Below are 9,854 nucleotides of genomic sequence, written 5' to 3'. Positions count from 1 at the left end.
GGCTGGCGGCGACGCGGGAGGCCAGGGCGCCACGTGGCAGCTGGAGACTGGCTGCGGGCGGCGGCGCGGGCTTCGTCCGGTCCGGGATGGACATGTCCGGCGGACGAGAGGAGCGGGGCTAGTGTTTTGGGAGGATTTGATCCGCGAATTTTGGGGGAGTGGGCTATTTATAGATAGAGGGAGCTAGGAGAGTCCAAATGAGGAGCGGTTTTCGCCCACACGATCGTGATCGAACGACCGAAAGCATGGAGGGGGTTTGGATGGGTTATTGGGCCACTTTAGAGGGGTGTTGGGCTGCACACAAAAGAGGCTTTTGCGGTTACCCGGTTAACCGTTGGAGTATCAAACGGACTCCAAATGACACGAAACTTGACAGGCGATCTATCGGTGCTATACTAAGGCCGCTTGGCAAGCCTCGGGCCATTCCGAGAAAGTTCAACACCCGCATACGGAAAGAGACAATAAGGGGACGCCGGGTGACATAGGAGTGCCGGATTGCAAAACAGACAACGGGGAAAATGCTCGGATGCATGAGACGAACACGTATGCAATGTAGTGCACATGATGACATGATATGAAATGCATATGATGACATGGCAAAGTGCAACACGCAAGCAAATGACATGGCAACGACAGCGAATAACTAGCAGACACCTGGCGCATCAAAACCGGGGCGTTACAACACTCCTCCACTAACAAGAGATCTCGTCCCGAGATCTTAGGACCGAGACGAAAGAGAAGAGGATGAGGTGAAACAAGAACTCAAGAGAAGAAGCAAGGAATCGAGAGCACTCGAGAAGAAGAGAGGAACGACGAGAATGACGAGAATCAAAAGCTCATGGAATCAGATAGACTATGAAACCACTCCGGTTAGAACGAGATAAGAAACGAATAAGACTGAAAGGATTTAGGCAGCACTCCGGTTGAACATTGAAAGATTAGAACATTAACTTGAGAAGATGGAACGATACTTGACTTGAGGAACAACACAAAACCTCCGGAAGACTTGAAAGAGTTGAATGAAAAGGACGGAGAAGGAAAAGACAACTTGTGCCACGAATGAAATTGAAAGCATCTTTAGAAGGAAGGTTTAAATGGAGTTGTTGAGAAAATCAACAACGAAAGAATAAGTTTGTTGTGGACTTATTGATAACATCTCAAAATTATGAGGTGATCTCCGACCACAAGCGGAAATGATTGGATAGCTGAGAAGAACAAAGAAATGCAAAACTCCACTTCAGAAGAAAAGGAAGAATTAAATGCACTTTGAGACGCAAGAAAGAAAGATTCTTGAGCTCCTCCAAAAGAACCTTGATGAACACTTGAAGAATGAATTAAATTATGGCGAGCCACCATAAGACCTCCGGTAACAAAAGGATGACGAGATAAAATGAAGGAAGAAAGAATAAGATGAACCTTGCGATGATTTAGATGGAGGTTCTGACGAGATGGCCGAGGAAGCTTTGAACTCCGGGATAGAAAGGATGAAAACACTTGGAACTAGAATTTATTCATGAAGAGCAAACTCCGAAGGAAGGGGTTACTCACTTGTTGAAAGAAGAATAAGAATTATGTTATGCTTATCCTCCGCCAATTAAATTGATGAGAAGCAATGGATTTGCATACTACTTATTCTTGTTGAAAAGGATTAAGGGGGTATAGCACAAAACTTGAGAAATTCTTCATGAACCACCGGTAGGATTGGAAAGAATGAATAAATTAATATGATAATCAAAGAAAAAGAATCTTGAACGAACCACCGTAAGAATTCAACAATGACTGATGAAAGAGACTGAATCACCAGGAAGAATTAAGATAACCAATATGCTCGAGGGGATTTAGATGAAAAAGAATAAAATGATCATGAGCTGATTAAAGAACACTTGAGCGAAACATCGGGATAATTGGATAACGGTAGCTGAAATGTGAGGACGAAGAATTCTTTTGGAACGATGGCCTCCGGTGAAAAGAAACGGGAAAACAACTCCTGCCATACTCTGGATGGGTAAGAAAAGAATAACTGACTAATGGAATAATTCGAGATGATAATATGAAGTTAGAACCACGAAATTTCAAGAGAACGGACAGGATTTAAGAGGAACTCTTCTTTGATCTTCAAATTACGACGAGAAACACCACCAATATTGTTAAGGCACTCCGGGGGAATGAAAAACCCAAAAGGTTGAGCCAACAATGAAAAGATTTTGAAACGATCTTGAAGAAGGCATGTGACTGATGGGATCCATTCTTACATCACACTTGAAAAGAATTTGAGAATAACTCCAAGAAAATTAGAAGAGTCAGGTAAGATCCTGGGAAAAGACCTGTGGGTTAGGGCCCATTGAAGAGAAAACACCATTTGAAAAAGGATGTTGAAGAGGTAGATGATGCACCGGAATGATTTAAATATTTGAATGAGGTGACAACCTCGAATTAATTGGAACACAGACGAATCTCCTAAGATGTCTTGAGCACTTCGGAAGGATAAACAGGCGAGAGGCGAATGAGCAGGGAAAACACTAGATCCAAGGGAAATAATGTGATCAACGCGAAAAACTTGAATTAAGTGCACCAGAAAAAGAAAGGGATGAAGAATGATGAACGAGACGAGAATTCACCAGTTGAAATAATTGGGGGAAGACTGAAGAGGCTCCGTATGAAAGAAATTGATGCTCGAAAGAGGCTCAGGCTCCGGGAAGAAAAAGGGTTGGAGGGTGGGAAAACAAAGGCAACTTGAAAGGGGAAACCGACGAATATCTTGAAGAGAAAACACCAGTTGAAATCATTGAGGAAAGAAAGCAAAGACTTCGCACGAGTAGGATGGATACTCGATTACGGACTCCGGCTTCGAGAAGAAAAGGGTGGGTGGGTGGGAAAAGAAAAACAACTGAGGATTGAACTTGCAAAAATGGAGAGGGTCGAATCACCTTGACGAGAAATGCACCGGATGCAAAGAGATGAGAACCAACGACCGAAAAACCAACTGCGTGAACCTAAAGGAAAATTTGAATGGGAAGAGGAGTAATTCAAAACACCTACGTCAAGATTCCTCACTAGACCGACGAAGGGGCTGAGGAGTAAAAAGAATTCCTACTCTCCGATATAACTAGACTCAGAAATCAGTTTTCTTCTAGACTCAACAACGGCCAAACTACACGATCAATCAAGGGGGGCTCCTAAGGTCGGTCGAGGCTCTGATACCAACTTGTCACACCCAATATGCGACCCTATCCAAAAGGAACTCGAAGGTCCCTCCAAGGATAGACCCGCATATTGAAACGCTTTTGCAAGGTGGATATCATTACATCAACATTACATAATAGATGGGGATACATACATAAGGCATACATGCCACAAGAATACAACATCATATTACATAAGAGCACCATCCGACTACGGATGAAACACAAACAGAAACTCAAACGACATCCACCCAGCTAGCCCAGGCTGTCGACCTGGAACCTATCCCCTGATCAAAGAAGAAGCAGAAGAAGGACTCCAAAACAAGCAAGCATCGCTCTCGCGTCAAGATCATCGCATAACCTGTACCTGCAACTGTTGTTGTAGTAATCTGTGAGCCACAAGGACTCAGCAATCCCATTACCATGGGTATCAAGACTAGCAAAGCTTAATGAGAAAGGAAGGGTAAAGTGGTGAGGTTGCAGCAGCGACTAAGCATATATGGTGGCTAACATACGCAAATGAGAGCGAGAAGAGGAGCGAAGGAACGGTCGTCAACTAGTAATGATCAAGAAGTAATCCTGACCTCCTACTTATGTCGAACATAACCCAGAAACCGTGTTCACTTCCCGGACTCCGCCGAAAAGAGACCATCACGGCTACACACGCGGTTGATGCATTTTAATTCGGATCTGATGTCAAGTTATCTACAACCGGACATTAACAAATTCCCATCTGCCACATAACCGCGGGCACGACTTTCGAAAGATAATACCCTGCAGGGGTGTCCCAACTTAGCCCATGATAAGCTCTCACGATCAACGAAGGATATACCTTCTCCCAGGAAGACCCGATCAGTCTCGGAATCCCGGTTCACAAGACATTTCAACAATGGTAAAACAAGACCAGCAAAGCCGCCCGATGCACCGACAATCCCGATAGGAGCTGCACATATCTCGTTCTCAGGGCAACACCGGATGAGACATCCTACGAGTAAAACCAGACCTCGAGTTTCCCCGAGGGGCCCCCGCAGTCTACTCAGTTCGGACCAACACTTAGACAAGCATTGGCCCGGGGGGGGGGGGCTAAAATAAAGATGACCCTCGGGTTAATTACTCCCAAGGGAAATGTAGGTGGTGGTGAGGCAAATGGTAAAACCAAGGTTGGGCCTTGCTGGAGGAGTTTCATTCAAAGTGAACTGTCGAGGGGGTCCCATAAATCACCCAACCGCGTTAGGGACGCAAAATCCGGGAACATAACACCGGTATGACAGAAACTAGGGCGGCAAGAGTGGAATAAAACACCAGGCATAAGGCCGAGTCTTCCACCCTTTTCCAAATATATAGATGCATTAATTAAATAAGAGATATTGTGATATCCCAACAAAATCCTCTCCACCATGGAGCAATCTTTAACTTCACCTGCAGCTAGCAACACTATAAGAGGGGCTGAGCAAAGCGGTAACATAGCCAAGCAACAGTTTGCTAGGAAGGGTGACAAAGGTTAGAGGCTGACATGGCAAATTGGGAGGCTTGAAGAGCAAATGATAGGTAGCACAACAAAGCGATAGAACGAAGCAACTAGCATAGCAATGATAGTAGTGAGATCCAGGGTAGCGGTCATCTTGCCTGAAATCCCGCAAGGAAGAAGAACGAGTCCATGAAGAAGACGAACGGATGAAGCCGAACCAAGCGTAGACGAACGAATCCTCACGATCGCAACGAAACAGGAACTATCGAGAAGAAGCACACAACATGGTAAACACACCACACATAGACAAGACATGATGCACAACAAGCATGATGCATGACAAAGCTACATGAGGCTACTCATAGCAAAAGATGAAGCTTACAAGAGCAACACATCAAAGCAAGTTTAAATGAGGCCGGAAACAACATATAACAATTCCGGTAAGTCCTCATATGCAAGTTTCGAAGTTCCTCATATGCTAGGGTTTCGGGAGGATTTGATCCACAAATTTCGGGGGAGGGGGCTATTTATATGTAGAGGGAGCTAGGAGAGTCCAAATGAGGAGCGGTTTTCGCCCACACGATCGTGATCGAACGACCGAGAGCATGGAGGGGGTTTGGATGGGTTATTGGGCCACTTTGGAGGGGTGTTGGGCTGCACACAAAAGAGGCTTTTGCGGTTACCCGGTTAACCGTTGGAGTATCAAACGGACTCCAAATGACACGAAACTTGACAGGCGGTCTACCGGTGCTATACCAAGGCCGCTTGGCAAGCCTCGGGCCATTCCGAGAAAGTTTAACACCCGCATACGAAAATAGACAAGAAGGGGACGCCGGGTGACATAGGAGTGCCGGATTGCAAAATGGACAACGGGGAAAATGCTCGGACGCATGAGACGAACACGTATGCAATGCAATGCACATGATGACATGATATGAAATGCATATGATGACATGGCAAAGTCCAACACGCAAGCAAATGACATGGCAACGACGATGAATAACTAGCAGACACCTGTCGCATCAAAACCGGGGCGTTACATTAATGGAGGTAAAACCCTACTCCTGCTTGATTATATTCGAGGGTATAGGGGTTACAAGAGTTGATCTACCTCGAGATCGATTCGGCTAACCCTAGATAGCTAGCCTAGAAATGTTGTGATCCTGCCTCTGATCTATCCTCTGGTTTATATAGACACTGGAGGGGCTTAGGGTTGTACAAAGTCGGTTTTACAGAAAGGAATAGGATATCCAGACACCTATACTTGCCATCCACGCATACATGATTCCCCATCAGACACGAGAGATAACCTTCTGTCTTGTATCTTGACGGCCCATCAGTCCGACCGACATTAATAGGCCGAACGCCCGAGGACCCCCCAGTCTAGGACTTCCACAGTAGCCCCTGAACTAGTCTTCAATGATGATATATTTGACTTTCAGATTGTCTTCGGCATTACAAGGCGGGTTCCTTGAAGAATACACATCGGCTTTCCTTTGTAAAAGAACTGTATCCGGCTTTTCATAATGAACACAACCCTTAGCCGCGACGGCAGGATATATATAAAAAAAGAGAACAATGTCTTTTACCGACAACTTTTTCGACGAAGCGTCAGACTTGACCCTTCGGCTCTTTGAACCATTTTCACACCCTACGCTCCGTGTTTCGAGGCCATGCCTCATTGGCACGTCCTATCAAAATAGAGATCATGCCCACTTAATACGAGATTGCAAATTAATGGTATTTCGATAATCCAACCGACTGCGGTGCATACCCACATCGGGAACATGAGAGGTTTTAAGGTTGGGGGGCGGGTGCTCAATATTCACGGCCTATATAAGCAGATAAAGATCCATCTTTTCTATCCCACGCCTTTCTTCCTCCCTCAGCCTTCCTATCTCCGAGCTCCAACACCCAAGCTTCGATCTTCCCCACCGCCACGAACTTCTCCATCCATGTCCGGATCCGGCTCTCGAGGCAAGTGGGTGCCCTCCTCCGTGAAGGAGAAGGACATCAAGGAGCTCTGGGAGGCGGGGCACCTGAGTGCGGCCATTGCGCACAGGGTCCCTACCAAGAAGCAGGTCATCCCCACTTCAGGGCTTGGCGAAAGGGTGGTATTTATCCCCCACTTCCTGTGACAGCCCGATTTTTGGCCCTTTCTTTTTCTTTTGTTTTTCCGAGGTTTTTGCCTGAGTTTTTCTTTTTCCGTGGCTTTCTGGTCTGGAAACTGAAGAAGATGACCTCTTCTTTGCTTCTAGAGTGGCTTGTCATATCCAAATCCTTCCCTAGACCTTTCCATTTCCACCTTGGACAAAATCCCAATATTCTTTTCATTGGGAATATTCCTTTTCTATTAAAAGAATAACTCCAATTGCCCTAGGTTGTGAAGCAACCTATATTTCCGTCACTCCTAAAATTCCCAAATAATTCTCATAATTTTTTTGGGTCATATATTGATCAAATATGGCAAAACTTTTCATTGCCATGTTCAAAAATAATTCCCCAATATTCCTTTTTCTATTCTGCCCTAAATGGCACTTTGTAATGGAAGTGTCATTTATATTATTCCTATTGACTCCCAACCTTTTTGGGAATGTTTATATGTCCAAATGATTGCCTCATGCACAAGTTCAAATTTATTTGCCTAGCCAATCTTCCTCGGTGAAGTTTCAAAGTTTCTGTCAGACAGAAGGTTTTGTGAAGGAAGTACTAGCTAGGAGTACCCAAATGAGTTGAACTTTTGCAAAATTCTTAATGTGCTCATATTAACCCCTTCCACCAATTTTCAGCCCCATCCAATCATCTATGTGAGCACAAGAGCAAATCTTTGTTTCTGGCAATATTTTCACGTTGTGAAGCAAGTGTATTTTGCATTGCTTCAAAAATCCTGATAAATTACCAAGATCATTCTTATGCCCATAAAACATCCCTCCACCCATTTTGGCATCATTTCAATGAGACATTTGATCACCAATATTATTTCAAGTTTTTTGACAAAAAGGATGTTTGTGAAGCAAGTGCTATTTTGGTTTGTCCATTTGGCATGAGCTTTTTACAACATCATCCTATGACCAAATGACTAAGTTTTGCCCAATCTTAGCCCTAGGTGACACTCCATGTGAGTGCAACATCCTGATCTTCATTTCTGGACCAAATATGCAGTTGTGAAGCAACTATAATCATTCTTGGTCCATTTCCCCTCCAAACCCCTAGGACTGTAGTCCTTCCTATCCTAAACCTCCTAGACAAGCTAGTTACTGAGTTACCTAGCTGGTGTCCCCACTGCACAGCACAAACACTTGGTTGCTGGTTTACTTTGGAGCTAAGTGCCATTCTCTTCTTTGCCCCTGGAAGGATTTATTCCCTCATCTATACTTAGGTCACTAAGGTCATTCCACTAGACATGGTCGGCCACGCCAAAATTAGCTATTTGCTCCAGTGCCGGTGATGATCACGCTGATGTCAGGCAAATTTCGTGCTCTGGCTTCTTCCCGGCCCTGTGCCCATCGTCTCCCTCGTCGTCTCGACCTCCATCCATGTCTAGTAGCTGCCATGTGATGCCCTGCATCACCCTGCATCGATGGCTCGTCGTCGTTCGCCTTTAATGTGTCGCAAACGCCATGCCCGTGCCATGCCCAGCCTCTGCCCTCCATTAATGCTTGGTCGGGAGCTCGCCCATGAGCTCTAGAGCCTTCCCCTCGGCCTATGTAAGGATCCCCGACCTCCTCCGCACCTCCCAAGCCCCTCCTCGTCCCTCCTAGCCCACCGGAGCCCTCGTCCCCCTCCTCGTTTCATCGGAGTTCGCCTCAGCCGCCGCGGTTCCTCCTTGGTTCCGGCGAGCACGAGCCTCCTCTCCTCCTTCCAAGTTGTCCATGAGGTTCCCCACATCTCCGCGGTTTGCCCCCACCCCTTGCCCCCTCGCCAGAGCCGCTGCTTCGCCGAGTACTGATGACCCACAAGTATAGGGGATCTATCGTAGTCCTTTCGATAAGTAAGAGTGTCGAACCCAACGAGGAGCAGAAGGAAATGATAAGCATTTTTCAGCAAGGTATTCTCTGCAAGTACTGAAATAAGTGGTAACAGATAGTTTTGTGATAGGATAAATGGTAACGAGCAACAAGTAACAAAAGTAAATAAAGTGCAGCAAGGTGGCCCAATCCCTTTTGTATCAAAGGACAAGCCTGGACAAACTCTTATAATAGGAAAAGCGCTCCCGAGGACACATGGGAATATCGTCAAGCTAGTTTTCATCACGCTCATATGATTCGCGTTCGATACTTTGATAATTTGATATGTGGGTGGACCGGTGCTTGGATACTGCCCTTACTTGGACAAGCACCCCACTTATGATTAACCTCTATTGCAAGCATCCGCAACTACAACAAAAGTATTAAGGTAAACCTAACCATAGCATGAAACATATGGATCCAAATCAGCCCCTTACGTAGCAACGCATAAACTAGGGTTTAAGCTTCTGTCACTCTAGCAACCCATCATCTACTTATTACTTCCCAATGCCTTCCTCTAGGCCCAAATAATGGTGAAGTGTTATGTAGTCGACGTTCACATAACACCACTAGAGGTTAGACAACATACATCTTATCAAAATATCAAACGAATACCAAATTCACATGACTACTAATAGCAGGACTTCTCCCTTGTCCTCAGGAACAAACGTAACTACTCACAAAGCATATTCATGTTCATAATCAGAGGGGTAATAATGTGCATATAGGATCTGAACATATGATCTTCCACCAATTAAACCAACTAGCATCAACTACAAGGAGTAATCAACACTACTAGCAACCTACTAGCACCAATCCCGGACTTGGAGACAAAAATTGGATACAAGAGATGAACTAGGGTTCGGAGATGAGATGGTGCTGATGAAGATGTCGATGGAGATTGCCCTCTCCTGATGAGAGGGGCGTTGGTGATGACGATCGTGATGATTTCCCCCTCCCGGAGGGAAGTGTCCCCGGCAGAACAGCTCTGCCGGAGCCCTAGATTGGTTCCGCCAAGGTTCCGCCTCGTGGCGGCGGAGTCTCGTCCCGAAAGGTTCTCTTCTATTTTTTTCTCATTGAAAGACTTCATATAGGAGAAGATGGACGTCGGAGAGCCACCAGGGGGCCCACGAGGTAGGGGGCGCGCCCAAGGGGGGCACCCTCGTGAGCAGGGTGTGGGCCCCATGGCCTTCATCT

This window comes from Triticum dicoccoides, chromosome 3B (genome assembly GCF_002162155.2).
Source record: "Triticum dicoccoides isolate Atlit2015 ecotype Zavitan chromosome 3B, WEW_v2.0, whole genome shotgun sequence".
Lineage (NCBI taxonomy): Eukaryota > Viridiplantae > Streptophyta > Magnoliopsida > Poales > Poaceae > Triticum > Triticum dicoccoides.
Note: the sequence above shows the minus strand (reverse complement) of the source record.